The 15,399-nt window shown below is 38.2% G+C and overlaps 1 long non-coding RNA gene across 1 annotated transcript in view; it reads right to left on the reverse strand.

The window, feature by feature from the left end:
- Positions 1-15,399, reverse strand: part of LOC309861262 — a 155,777-nt gene that overhangs the window by 250 nt on the left and 140,128 nt on the right. The window lies entirely within an intron of this gene.

Genomic DNA, 15,399 nt, shown 5'->3' on the forward strand with positions numbered 1-15,399 from the left:
TGTAGTGGGGTCTTTTCCTGTTTTGGGGATCAGGGTAATGCTGGGTTCATAGAAAGAGTCTGGAAATTTTCCTTCTGCTTCAATTTTTTGAAACAGCTCCAGGAGAATAGGTGTTATTTCTTCTTTGAAGGTTTGGTAGAATTCCCCAGGGAATCCGTCAGGTCCTGGGCTTTTGTTTTTTGGGAGCTCTTTGATCACTGCTTTAATCTCGTTACTATATATTGATCTGTTCAGGTTGTCAATTTCTTCCTGGTTCAATTTTGGGAGTTTATAGTTTTCAAAGGAATGCATCCATTTCATCCAGGTTGCTTAGCTTATTGGCATATAACTGTACATAAGAACTTCTGATGATTGTTTCTACTCACTGGGTGTTAGTCGTGATCTCTCCCTTTTCATTCATAATTTTATGAATTTGTGCTTTCTCTCTTTTCTTTTGGATTAATGTGGCCAGTGGTTTATTGGTCTTATTGATTCTTTCAAAAAACCAACTTATAGTTTAATTGATATGTTCTACTGTATCTCTAGTTTCTACTTCATTCATCTCTGCTCTAATATTATTTCCCTCCTTATTTGTGGAGTTAGTTTGATTCATGATTGGTTCTTCAGTTCTTAAAGGTGTAGAGACATCTGGTGTATTCCAGATTTCTCAGTTTTTTTGAGGGAGAAGTGGATGGCTATGTATTTTCCCCTTAGGACCGCCTTTGCTGAATCCCATAGGTTTTGGGGTGAAGTGTCTTCATTCTCATTGGTTTCCATGAATTCTTTAAGTTCTTCTTTGATTTCCTGTTTGATCCAAGCATTCTTCAGCAAGGTGGTCTTCCAGGTGTTTGAGTACCTTCCAAACTTTTCCTTGTGATTGAGCTCCATTTTCAAAGCATTGTTATCTGAGAATATGCAGAGAATAATCTCAGTCTTTCGGTATCAGTTGAATTCTGATTTGTAACCCAGTATGTGGTCTGTTCTGGAAAATGTTCCATGTGCACTTGAGAAAAATTAGTATTCTGTTGTTTTAGGGTGAAATGTTCTGTATATATCTATGAGGCCCATCTGGTCTAAAATGTTGTTCTATGATCTTGTTTCTTTATTGATTTTCTGCTTGGATGATCTGTCTATTTCTGAGAGAGGCGTGTTAAGATATCCTACTATTAATGTATTCATATCAATATGGCTCTTTATCTTGATTAAGTTTTCTTATGTAATTGGCTGCTCCCATATTGGGGGCATAGATATGTACAATTGTGAGATCATCTTGGTGGATAGTCCCTTTAAGAATGATGTAGTGTCCTTCTGTATCTCTGACTATGTCCTTCTGTTTCTCTGACTACAGTCTTTAGTTTAAAATCTCTTTTTCTGATATAAAAATCACTACCCCAACCTTCTTTTAGCCAATTGGCATGAAAGATGCTTCTCCATCTTTTCACTTTCATTCTGGGTGTATCTTTAGGTTCAACATGGGTCTCTTGTAGACAACATATGGATGGGTCTTGTCGTTTTATCCAATCCTCAACCCTGTGTCATTTTATGGGCACATTTAGGCCATTCACATTGAGAGTGATTATTGATAGATACGTTTTTATTGACATCGTGTTACCTTTTAATCTTTCTTTCTGTAGATTGTATCTATATTTCTGTTCAATGGTATTCTTAGGATTTTTCCTCTTTTATAGAACCCCCTTTTATATTTCCTGCAGTTTTGGCTTGGTGGTTGCATAGTCTTTTAAGCCTCGCTGGTCTTGGAAACTCTTTATCTCTCCATCCATTTTGAATGTCAGTCTTGCTGGATAACGTATTCTTGGATGCATGTTCTTCTCATTTAGTTCCCTTAATATATTTTGCCAGCCCTTTCTGGCTTGCCATGTTTCTATAGACAGGTCTGGTGTTATTCTGAGGGGCTTTTCTCTGTATGAAGGAACTTCTTTGTCCTAGGTGCCTTCAAGAGAGTTTCTCTACAATTATAATTCCTCATTCTTACAATCAGATGTCTCAAGGACTTTCACAATCTATAATCTTGGGGGGAGACCTTTCTGCCTCTAGTACATGAACGCTGGTTCCCTTCGCGAGGTTGGGAAAATTTTCATGCAGAATTTGTTCCACTCTATCTCCTAGCCTTCTTTCTTTCTCTTCCCCTTCAGGGATTCCAATAATTCTGACATTGGAACGTTTCATGGCATCATTTATTTCACTGATTATTTTTTCGTGGCTTCTAAGCTATTTGTTCCAGGCTTTCTCCTGATCTTTTTCTCTATGTGATTGTCCTCCAGGTCACTAATTCTATCTTCTATCTCAGTTACCCTAGCTTTTAGAGAACTTAGATTAGATTGGAAATCATTGAGGCATTGTGGTCCTCATCCCTGGTGGCTTTCAGTTCTGTTATACCATCATTAACACCATCCCTGGTGGTTTTCATTTCTGCCCTATTCAATTCCATTTGGTCATTCATGGCTTTCTCCAACCTAGCTATTGCCTGTATAATAGTTAGCCTGAGTTCCCTTTGCAACATATTTTCTATGTTGGTAGCCATTAGCTCTGTTGCAGAAGGCCCATCCTCTGAATTTTTCTTCTGTTGGGTGTTCCTCCTCCTAGTCATTTTGGTGAGAAATGGCTGAGCACATGTAGCTGGATGTATCGATTGTGCTACAGTCAAGGTGCATCCTGGAATGCTTCTGAGCGTTCAAGAGTCCCCACTGAAATGAAAGAAGATAACACAAGAGAGAGAAAAGAAAAAATAAATAAATAAAAAGGAGTGAGAGATCAAGAGAGATAGAGAGATGGAAAAAGAAAAAGAGAAGAAAGATAAAAGAGAAGGCTCAGCCCAAATGGACCCCAAGGTAAGATTTATGAAGTATACAAACAAAAACAGACAAACAAAAAGACTGAAAAAAATGTAGGATATATATATATATATATATATATATATATATATATATATATATATAGCAAAACAAACAACCAAAAACAGAACCCTATCACAAAGAACGCCATGTATAAGATTTATATACTATCAGGACAAACACAAATGCACAGAAACACTGGTGGAAGAAAAAGTTGGGAGAGTGTCTATAAATCCTCAGTGTGGGCAACGAAGATTATTTTATTCTTCCTGGATGTATCTTCATATCTTTCTAAAGGACACAACTGTCCACAGATAATGGGGGAGTAAAAATTGGTTTACCTATATGGGTAACATTAATTGGGGAAAGGGGATTACCTTGAAGTTTAACTCTATATGAATATTAAAAAAATAAATATAAAGAAAAGAATAAACTACAGTAAACTACAATAAAATTTTAAAATATTAAATAGGAATGCAAAAGAAAAACATGGGTATATTTATCAAGAAGATTAGGTTAAAAGGTTATTAGGGAATATGATGTACTGGACATCTCATTGTGGTGGTGAACAGACTAAAAAATATTTACATAAAAATTAATAAATTACAAAATGAACCAGAATAGTGGGAAAGTATTAAAAATTAAATTTGCATCTATGAAGTAGTGATGGTTGTTCTCTTGTCATTTCCCCCCAGTCCGGTTGATTTCTGGGGGAGGGGCCTGCCTCATGGGTTTTCAGGGAGTGTTTCCTGAGTTAAGTCCTCCTGGGCCCCTCAAGGGGGTTGGCTCTGAGGAAATCGGTTTTTCAAGCTTTTGTTCTCTGAAGGTTTTATGTTTGTTCATTAGTTTTCTCACCCACTGCCGGCTCTTGATGGTATTTGGAGGTTTAGAGGAAAGCAAACTGCACCCAGACCTCCCTCTCAGAGAGAATCCTCAGTCTGTTCCCCTCTGGGTACTTCAGGCACATAAGTTCCCCCTTGGCCACTGGCAGTGCAGATTCCCAGTCACGGTACCTGGGAACACAGGAACTCCTGCTTTTACCCAAAACTACAACTGTGGCGCGGTTGTTTGGGCAGCTCCAGACCACCAGAGAGGTTCCAAGCAGTGATCACACACTGAGATTTTTCTGCTGGGAGGTCAGGGAGTACTCAGTCTTCTCAGGGACCTAGAGCTCCTGGCTGGTGCCTGTGTGCACCTCTCTCAGAGGAGGGTGAGGGTGTGGGGTGAGTCTCAGCCTCTGATAGCATGGCTCGGTACATGTGTGAGGAATGCAAAGAGGTGATATTTCTGCCAGCTGGCAAGGTTCCCAGCCATTTATGGGAGCCGCAGCCCACTCGCCCTCAGTTGCGTTCACTAGCGCCTCAGGGACCAAGACCTGGTTTCTTCACCGCACTCTCTCTGGGGCAGCACCAGTGGTAGCTGTCCTTTGTCTGGGGACTTAAGCCCCTATCCATAACCACCTAGATTCCCACAATATCCCCCAATGATCCTCTGCTTTTTTTGAGTGCTTTCAACCAGTCTCCAAGTTAATGCTGTTCCCCAGACACAGGGGACTCTCGTATTGGGGAATTACTTTCCAATGCGTTGATTTTGGTGGCTCCCTACCCCTTTAGTTTTATCTTCCAGTACCAGTCCAATGTTCCCACTCCACTTTACCTGCTCACTGGCGTCTTCTGCCCTCAAAGAGATCTAGAAGTGAATAATTCTAATCTCATGCTGATTTCCAGTGTGGTCAAAGTTTCTTGGTAGATAATCAGCTCACTTTAGGGTACAGGTTGAAAAGAAGCATCCGCCTAGTTCCCTGACATCTTGTCCCCCGATTTTTAATTTCTTAAGGAATATCCACATGGTTTTCCAAAGTGGCTGCACCAGGTAGCATTCCCACCAACAGTGTAAGAGGGTTCTCCATTCTCCACATCCTCTGCAACGCATATTGGTCCTGTCTTGCTACTTTGGGCCATTCTAACTGGTGTAAGGTGGTATCTCAATGTGGTTTTAATATGAACCTTCCAGATAGCTAGTGATGAACATTTTTTCATGTGTCTGATATCCATCTGTATGTCTTCATTGGATAAATGTCCATTCATTTCTTCTGCCCATTTTTTGACATGATTATCTGTTGTGTGTGTGTTGAGTTTGAGGAGTTCTTTATAGATCCTGGACATTAGCTTATTGTCTCTACTATTATTTGCAAATATCTTCTCCCATTCCGTGGCTTGCCTCTTTGTTTTCTTGACTGTTTCCTTTGCTGTACAGAAGCTTTTGATCTTGAGGAAGTCCCAAAAGTTCATTTTTGCTTTTGATTCCTTTGCCTTTTTTTTATTGTAAATTTTTCTTTTTTTATTAATTTTTTATTTTTTATAAACATGTATTTTTATACCCAGGGGTACAGGTCTGTGAATCACCAGGTTTACACACTTTACAGCACTCACCAAAGCACATACCCTCCCCAATGTCAATAATCCCACCCCCTTCTCCCAAACCCCCTCCCCCCAGCAACCCTCAGTTTGTTTTGTGAGATTAAGAGTCACTTATGGTTTGTCTCCCTCCCGATCCCATCTTGTTTCATTTATTCTTCTCCTACCCACTTAAGCCCCCATGTTGCACCACCACTTCCTCATATCAGGGAGATCATATGATAGTTGTCTTTCTCTGCTTGACTTATTTCGCTAAGCATGATATGCTCTAGTTCCATCCATGTTGTCCCAAATGGCAAGATTTCATTTATTTTGATGGCTGCATAGTATTCCATTGTGTATATATACCACATCTTCTTGATCCATGATTACTTTGCCTTTAGAGACATATCATGAAAGAAGTTGCTGTGGCTGATATCAAAGAGGTTACTGCCTATGTTCTCCTCTAGGACTCTGATGGATTCCTGTCTCACATTGAGGTCTTTTATCTATTTAGAGTTTATCTTTATGTACGGTGTAAGAGAATGTTCAAGTTTCATTATTCTATATAGCTGTCCAGTTTTCCCAGCACTGTTTATTGAAGAGACTGTCTTTTTTCCACTGTATACTTTTCCTGCTTTGTTCAAGATTATTTGACCATAGAGTAGAGGGTCCATATCTGGGCTCTCTACTCTCTTCCACTGGTCTATGTATCTTTATTTATGCCAGTACCATGCTGTCTTGGTGATCACAGCTTTGTAGTAAAGCTTGAAATCAGGTAAAGTGATGCCCACAGTTTTGTTTTTGTTTTTAAACATATCCTTAGCGATTCGGGGTCTCTTCTGAGTCCACACAAATTTTTGGATTATTTGCTTCAGCTCTTTGAAAATTATAGGTGGAATTTTGATTGGAATGGCAATAAAAGTGTAGATTGCTCTAGGCAGTATGGATATTTTAATAATGTTTATTCTTCTGATCCAAGAGCATAGAATGGTCTTCAATCTATTTGTGTCTTCTTCAATTTCTTTCATGAGTGTTCTGTAGTTCCTCGAGTACAGATCCTTTACCTTTTGGGGTACGTTTATTCCCAGGTATCTTATGGTTCTTGGTGCTATAGTAAATGGAATCAATTCTCTGATTTCCCTTTCTCTACTTTCATTTTTAGTGTATAAGAAAGCCAATGACTTCTGTATATTGACTTTGTACCCTGCCACATTACTGAATTGCTGTATGAGTTCTAGTAGTTTGGGGATGGAGTTTTTTGGATGTTCCATATAAAGTATCATGACATCTGCGAAGAGAGAGAGTTTGACTTCTTCAATGCCCATTTGAATACCTTTTATTTCTCTTTGTTGTCTGGTAGCTGTTGCTAGGACTTCTAATACTATGTTGAACAAGAGTGGTGAGAATGGGCATCCTTGTCGTGTTCCTGATCTCAAGGGGAAGGCGGTGAGCTTTTTCCCATTGAGTATAATATTTGTTGTGTCTTTTTCATAGATAGATTTTATGAAGTTCAGGAATGTTCCCTCTGTCTCTATGCTTTGAAGAATTTTCATCAGGAACAGATGTTGGATTTTGTCAAATATTTTTTCTGCATCAACTGAGAAGACTATGTGTTTCTTCTCTCTTTTCTTTATTTGTTCAATCATGTTGATTCATTTTTTAATGTGAACCATCCTTGCAACCCAGGGATTAATCCCATCTGGCCATTGTGCATAATCTTATTAATGTGCTGTTGGATCCTATTTGCTAGTATCTTGTTGAGAATATTAGCATCCATATTAATCAATGATATTGGTTTTAAATTATCCTTTTTGGTGAGGTCTTTGCCTGGTTTGGGATCAGGGTAGTGCTTGCTTTATAAAAAGAGTCTGGAAGTTTTCCTTTTAGTTCAATTTTTTGAAACAGCTTCAGGAGAATAGGTGTTATTTCTACTTTGAATGTTTCATAGAATTCCTCAGTTTATCCATCAGGTCCTGGGCTCTTGTTTATAGGGAGGTTTTTAATCACTGCTTCAATCTTATTATTAGATATTGGTCTATTCGGGCAATCAATTTCTTCCAGGTTATCAAAAAACTTCTTTGGAAGTTTATAGTTTTCCAGAAATGTATCCATTTCATCTAGATTGCTTAACTTGTTGGCATATAACTGCTGATAATAAGTTGTGATGATTGTGTTAGTTGTGATTTCTTTCTTTCCATTTATAATTTTAGTAATTTGGGCCTTCTCTCTTTTCTTGATTATTTTCGTCAATGGTTTATCCATCTTTTTGATTACTTTAGAAAACCATCTTCTAGTTTCATTTTGCTTTCTACTGTATCTCTAGTTTCTATCTCATTGATCTCTGCTCTAATCTTGATTATGTCCCTTCTTGTGTGTAGAGTTGACTTAATTTGTTGTTGATTCTCCAGTTCTTTAAGGTGTAGAGACATCTGGTGTACTCTAGATTTTCTGAAATTTTTTGAGGGAGTCTTGGATGGCTTTGTATTACTCCCTTAGGTCTGCCTTTGCTATATCCCATACGTTTTCGACCACAGTGTCTTCATTCTCATTGGTTTCCATAAGTTGTTTCAGTTCTTCTTTGATCTTCTGGTTGATCCAAACATTCTTAAGCAAGGTGGTCTTTAGTTTCCAGGTGTTTGAGTTCCTTCTGAACTTTCCCTTGTGTTTGAGCTCCAGTTTCAAAACATTGTGATCTGAGAATGTGCAGGGAATATCTCAGTGTTTGGGTATTGTTTAAGTCCCTATTTGTGATCCAGTATGTTGTCTATTTTTGAGAAGGTTCCATGTGCACTTGAGAATAATGAGTATTCTGTTGTTTTAGGGTGGAATATTCTGTATATATCTAAGAGGTCCATCTGGTCCAATGTGTCATTCAATGCTCTTGTTTCTTTATTGGTTTTCTTTTTGCATCATCTGTCATTACTGAGAATGGCATGATATGATCTCTATTATTGTATTCATATCAATATGACACTTTATATTAATAAGTTTTCTTATGTAATAGTCTGATCCCATTTTGGGGACATAAATATTTACACTTGCTAGATATTCTTGGTGGATAGTCTCTTTTATGAATGATGTAGTGTCCTTTTGTATCTCTGACTATAGTCTTTAGTTTAAAATCAAATTTATCTGATATAAGAATCGCTACTCCGGCCTTCTTTTGAGGCCCATTGACATGAAATACTCTTCTCCACCCCTTTATGTTCAGTCTTAATTTATTCTCAGGTTCAAAATGGGTCTCTTTTGACACATATGGATGGGTCCTGTCATTTTAACCAATCTGCAACCCTGTGTTGTTTAATCGGCGCATTGAGCCTTTCACACTGAGAGTGATTATTGAGAGATACATTTTCACTGACATCGTGTTGCCTGTGAAGGCTCTGTTTCTATAGATTGTCTCCATATATTTCTCTTCAATGATATTCTTAGGATATTTCCTCTTTTATGGAACGCCCCTTAATATTTCCTGCAGTGTCAGCTTGGTGGTCGGATACTCTTTTAAACCTTCTGACCTTGGAAGTTCTTTTTCTCTCCATCCATTTTGAATGTCAGTCTTGATAGATAAAGTGTTCCTGGATGCATATTATTCTCATTTTGTGGCATGAATACGTCTTGTCAGCCCTTTCTAGCTTGCCAGGTTTCTGTCGACATGTCTGACATTATTCTGTTGGGCTTTTCTCTCTACATAAGTAATTTCTTTGCACTAGCTGCTTTCAAGTGTTCTTGTCGACAATTATGATTCATCATTATCACTATCAGGTTTCCTGAGTTCTTTCTCATTTCTATTATCTTCAGGGCTGGCCTTTCTGCCACCAGTCCAGGAACCCTGGTTCCATTCACGTGACTGGGAAAATTGTCATAGAGAATTTGTTCCAGTATATCTTCTAGCCTTCTTTCTTTCTCTTCCCCTTCAGAGATTCCAGAAATTCTGACGTTGGAACATTTCATTGCATCACTTATTTCCCTAATTCTCTTTTCATGGCTTCTAATATGTGTGTTCCAGGCTTCCTCCTGAACTTTATCTCTTTCTATATGTCCTCCAGATCACTAATTCTATCTTCTGTCACAGTTGCCCTAGCATTTAAAGAATTTAGATTAGATTTGAACTCATTGAGAACTTTGCAAATCTCATCCCTGGTGATTTTCACTTCTGCCCTAATCAATTCCATTTTGTCATCAATGGCTTTCTCCAACCTAGCTATTGCCTGGTTGATTGTTAATCTGAATTCCCTTTCTGACATATTGTCTATGTTTATAGCCATTAGCTCTGTTTCAGAAGGCCCATCCTCTGTTTTTCTTCTGTTGGGAATTCCTCCTCCTTTTCATTTTGGTGAGAGCTGACTAAAGTGATGTGTAGCTGAATGTATTGAACATTGTGCAGGGAAGGTGAACCCTGGAATGCTTCTGAACAATCTAGTGTCCCCACTCAAATGAAAGAAAAAGAGAGAGAGAGAGAGAGATTGACAGGGAAAATAAATAAAAAGATAAAATAAATGAGAAAACTCAGGCCAAATGGTCCTCAAGGTAAGATTTATGAAGTATACAAACAAAACCTGAAAAACAAAAAGACTGACAAAAATTGATGACAAAAGAAACAAGAATAAATAAAAACAAACAAACAAACAAAGAACCTCATCAAAAAGAACCCCAAATATAAGTTATATACTACCAGGCAAAATCAAATACAAAGAAACACTGATGGAAGAAAAATTTGGTGAGTAGTTATAAATTCTCAATGTGGACCAGGAAGGTTATTTTGATTCTTCCTGGATGTATCTTGATATCTTTGTGAAAAGACTCAAATTTTCTAGGACAAAGGGAGATTAAAAACGGGTTTAGCACTTACTGGGGAAAGGGGATTGCATTGAAGCTTAACTCTATATGAGTATTTAAAATAAAAAAGAATAAACTAAAATAAAATGAAACAAAATTAAAAATTTCAATAATAGAGGGGCACCTGGGTGGCTCATTGGGTTAAACCTCTGCCTTCAGCTCAGATCATGATCTCATGGTCCTGGAATCGAGCCCCACATGGGGCTCTGTGCTCAGTGGGGAGCCTGTTTCCCCCCAGCCCCCACCTGCCTCTCTGTCGACTTGTAATCTCTCTGTCTCTCACTGTTAAATAAATCAATAAAATATTTTTAAAAATTAATAATAGAGGGGGAGGAGTCAAGATGGCCGAGAAGTAACAAGCTGAGACTATTTTAGCTAGCAGGAGATAAGCTAGATAGCTTATCTAAAAATTGCAAACACCTGCAAATCCATTGGAAGATCGAAGAGAAGAAGAACAGCAATTCTAGAAACAGAAAAACAACCACTTTCTGAAAGGTAGGACTGGCAGAGAAGTGAATCCAAAGCGAAGGGAAGATAGACCCTGGGGGAAGGGGCTGGCTCACTGCAAGCGGCGGAGCAATGGAGCACAAATCGGGACTTTTAAAAGTCTGTTACGCTGAGGGACACTGCTCCAGAGGCTAAACCAGGGCGAAGCCCACGTGGGGTCAGCGTGGCCTCAGGTCCCGCAGGGTCACAGAAGGATCGGGGGTGTCTGAGTGTCGCAGAACTTATGGGTATCGGAATGGGAAAGCCAGCTACAGAGACAGACATGACAGTAAGCTCGCAGTTCAGGGTTACCTTGAACCAGTCACAGGCTTGGTGAGCTCGGAGTGAGGCCAGAGGTCAGGCAGACGGGAGTTACTGGGCACACTGAAGAGTGGGGCCCTGGGCTCCTGGCTCCTCTGGGCCGGAGACAAGGAGGCCGCCATTTGTATTCCTGTCCTCCAGAACTCTATGTAAAGCGCTCAGGGAACAAAAGCTCCTGAAAGCAAACCCGAGCTGATTACTCAGCCTGGCCCTTGGTAATGGCGGTGCAATTCCGTCAGGGGCAAAGACACTTGAGAATCACTACAACAGGCCTCTCTCCCACAAGATCAACAATAAACCCAGCCAAGACCAAGTTTACCTACCAAGGAGTGCGGTTTCAATACCAAGGAGAGCAGCAGAATTCTAGAGGAGGAGAAAGCAAAGCACGGAAATCATGGCTTTCTCCCTGTGATTTTTTAGTCTTGCAGTTAATTTAATTTTTTTCTTTTTCATTTTTTTTCTCTTCTTCTGGTAATTTTTTTTTTAACTTTTACCCTTTTCTTTTTTAATGTTTTTAAACTAGTTTAATATATATATATATATTTTTTTTTTCTTTTTTATACTTTTCTTTATTTGTTTTCATTTTTTTTAATTCTTTTCTTTTCTTTTTTCTTTCTTTCTTTTTGAACCTCTTTTTATCCCCTTTCTCCCCCCTCACAATTTGGGATCTCCTCTGATTTGGTTAAAGCATATTTTCCTGGGGTTGTTGCCGCCCTTTTAGTATTTTACTTGCTCATTCATATACTCTTATCTGGACAAAATGACAAGACGGAAAAATTCAGCACAAAAAAAAAAAAAAAAGAACAAGAGGCAGTACCAAAGGCTAGGGACCTAATCAATACAGACATTGGAAATATGTCAAATCTAGAGTTCAGAATGACAATTTTCAAGGTTCTAGCCAGGCTCGAAAAAGGCATGGAAGATATTAGAGAAACCATTTTGGGAGATATAAAAGCCCTTTCTGGAGAAATAAAAGAACTAAAATCTAACCAAGTTGAAATCAAAAAAGCTATTAATGAGGTGCAATAAAAAATGGAGGCTCTCACTGCTAGGATAAATGAGGCAGAAGAAAGAATTAGCAATATAGAGGACCAAATGACAGAGAATAAAGAAGCTGAGCAAACGAGGGACAAACAGCTACTGGACCATGAGGGGAGAATTCGAGAGATAAGTGACAACATAAGACGAAACAACATTAGAATAATTGGGATTCCAGGAGAAGAAGAAAGAGAGAGGGGAGCAGAAGGTATACTGGAGAGAATTATTGGGGAGAATTTCCACAATATGGCAAAGGGAACGAGCATCAAAATTCAGGAGGTTCAGAAAATGCCCATCAAAATCAATATGAATAGGCCCACACCCCGTCACCTAATAGTAACATTTACAAGACTTAGTGACAAAGAGAAAATCCTGAAAGCAGCCCAGGAAAAGAAGTCTGTAACATAAATTGCTAAAAATATAAGATTGGCAGCTGACTTATCCAGAGAGACCTGGCAGACACGAAAGAGCTGGCAGGATATTTTCAGAGCACTAAACGAGAAAAAACATGCAGACAAGAATACTATATCCAGCTAGGCTATCACTGAAAATAGAAGGAGAGATTAAAAGCTTCCGGGACAAACAAAAACTGAAAGAATTTGCAAACACCAAACCAGCTCTACAGTAAATATTTAAGGGGTCCTCTAAGCAAAGAGAGAGCTTACAAGAGGTAGATCAGCAAGGAACAGAGACCATATACAGTAACAGTCACCTTACAGGCAATACAATGACACTAAATTCATATCTCTCAATAGTTACCCTGAATGTTAATGGGCTAAATGTCCGAATCAAATGACACAGGGTATCAGAATGGATAAAAAAAAACAAAACCCACCTATATGTTGCCTCCAGGAAACTCATTTTAAGCCCGAAGACACCTCCAGATTTAAAGTGAGGAGGTGGAAGAGAATTTACCATGCTAATGGACATCAGAAGAAAGCAGGAGTGGCAATTCTTATATCAGATCAATTAGATTTCAAGCCAAAGACTATATTAAAAGATGAGGAAGGACACTATATCATACTCAAAGGGTCTGTCCAAGAAGAAGATATAACAATTTTAAATATCTAAGCCCCCAACGTGGGAGCAGCCAACTATATAAACCAATTAATAACAAAATCAAAGAAACACCTCGGCAAAAATACAATAATAATAGGAGACTTTAAGACTCCCCTCACAGAAAAGGACAGATCATCCAAACAATAGATCAACAAGGAAATAAAGGCCTTAAACGGCACACTGGAACAGATGGATATCACAGATATATTCAGAACATTTTATCCCAAAGCAACAGAATACACATTCTTATCTAGTGCACATGGAACATTCTTCAGAATAGATCACATCCTTGGTCCTAAATCAGGGCTCAGCCAGTATCAAAAGATTGGGATCATTTCCTGCATATTTTCATACCACAATGCTCTGAAGCTAGAACTCAACCACAAGAGGAAGTTTGGAAACAACCCAAATACATGGAGATTAAACAGCATCCTTCTAAAGAATGAATGGGTCAACCAGGAAATTAAAGAATAATTGAAAAAAAAATCATGGAAACAAATGATAATGAAAATACAACGTTTCAAAATCTGTGGGACACAACAAAGGCAGTCCTGAGAGGAAAATATATAGCGGTACAAGCCTTTCTCAAGAAACAAGAAGGTCTCAGGTACAAAACCTAACCCTACACCTAAAGGAGCTGGAGAAAGAACAAGAAAAAACCCTAAGCCCAGAAGGAGAAGAGAGATCATAAAGATGAGAGCAGAAATCAATGAAATAGAAACCAAAAAAACAATAGAGCAAATCAACTAAACTAGGAGCTCGTTCTTTGAAAGAATTAATAAGATTGATAAACCCCTCACCAGACTTATCAAAAAGAAAAGAGAAAGGACCCAAATAAATAAAATCATGAATGAAAGAAGAGAGATCACAACTAACACCAAAGAAATACAAACTATTATAAGAACATACTATGAGCAACTCTATGCCAACAAATTTGACAATCTGGAAGAAATGAATGCATTCCTAGAAACATATAAACTACCACAACTGAACCAGTAAGAAATAGAAAGCCTGAACAGACCCATAACAAGTAAGGAGATTGAAACAGTCATTAAAAATCTCCAAACAAACAAAAGCCCAGGGCCAGACGGCTTCATGGGGGAATTCTACCAAACATTTAAAGAAGAACTAATTCCTATTCTCCTGAAACTCTTCCAAAAAATAGAAACGAAAGGAAAACTTCCAAACTCATTTTATGAGGCCAGCATCACCTTGATCCCAAAACCAGACAAGGATCCCATCAAAAAAGAGAGCTATAGACCAATATCTTTGATGAACACAGATGCGAAAATTCTCACCAAAATACTAGCCAATAGGATTCAACAGTACATTAAAAGGTTTATTCACCAAGACCAAGTGGGATTTATTCCAGGGCTGCAAGGTTGGTTCAACATCTGCAAATCAGTCAATGTAATACAACACATCAATAAAAAAAGAACAAGAACCATATGATATTCTCAATAAATGCTGAAAAACCATTTGACAAAGTACAGCATACCTTCCTGATGAAAAATCTTCAAAGTATAGGGAGAGAGGGCACATACCTCAATATCATCACAGCCATCTATGAAAAACCCACTGCAAATATCATTCTCAATGGAGAAAAACTGAAAGCTTTTCTGCTAAGGTCAGGAACACGGCAGGGATGTCCATTACCACCACTGCTATCCAACATAGTACTAGAAGTCCTAGCCCCAAAAATCAGACAAGAAAAGAAAATTAAAAGCTTCCAAATCGGCAAAGAAGAAATCAAATTATCACTCTTTGCAGATGATATGATACTATATGTGGAAAACCCAAAAGACTCCACTCCAAAACTGCAAGAACTTGTACAGGAATTCAGTAAAGTGTCAGGATATAAAATCAATGCACAGAAATCAGTTGCATTTCTCTACACCAACAACAAGACAAAAGAAAGAGAAATTAAGGAATCATTCCCATTTACAATTGCACCCCAAACCATAAAATACCTAGGAATAAACATAACCAAAGAGGCTAAGAATCTATACTCAGAAAACTATGAAGTAGTTTAGAAATTGAGAAAAACACAAAATTGAGGAAAACACAAATAAATGGAAAAATGTTCCATGCTCCTGGATTGGAAGAATAAATATTGTGAAAATGTCTATGCTACCTAAAGCAATATACACATTTAATGCAATTCCTATCAAAGTACCATCCATCTTTTTCAAAGAAATTTAACAAATAATTCTCAAATTTAAATGGAACCAGAAAAGACCTCGAATAGCCAAAGGGATATTGAGAAAGAAAGCCAAAGTTGGTGGCATCACAATTCTGGACTTCAACCTCTATTACAAAGCTGTCATCATTAAGACAGCATGGTACTGGCACAAAAACAGACACATAGATCAATGGAACAGAATAGAGAGCCCAGAAATAGACCCTCAACTCTATGGTCAACTGAACTT

The sequence above is a fragment of the Mustela nivalis genome, assembly GCF_964662115.1.
Source record: "Mustela nivalis genome assembly, chromosome: 3".
Classification (NCBI taxonomy): Eukaryota; Metazoa; Chordata; class Mammalia; order Carnivora; family Mustelidae; genus Mustela; species Mustela nivalis.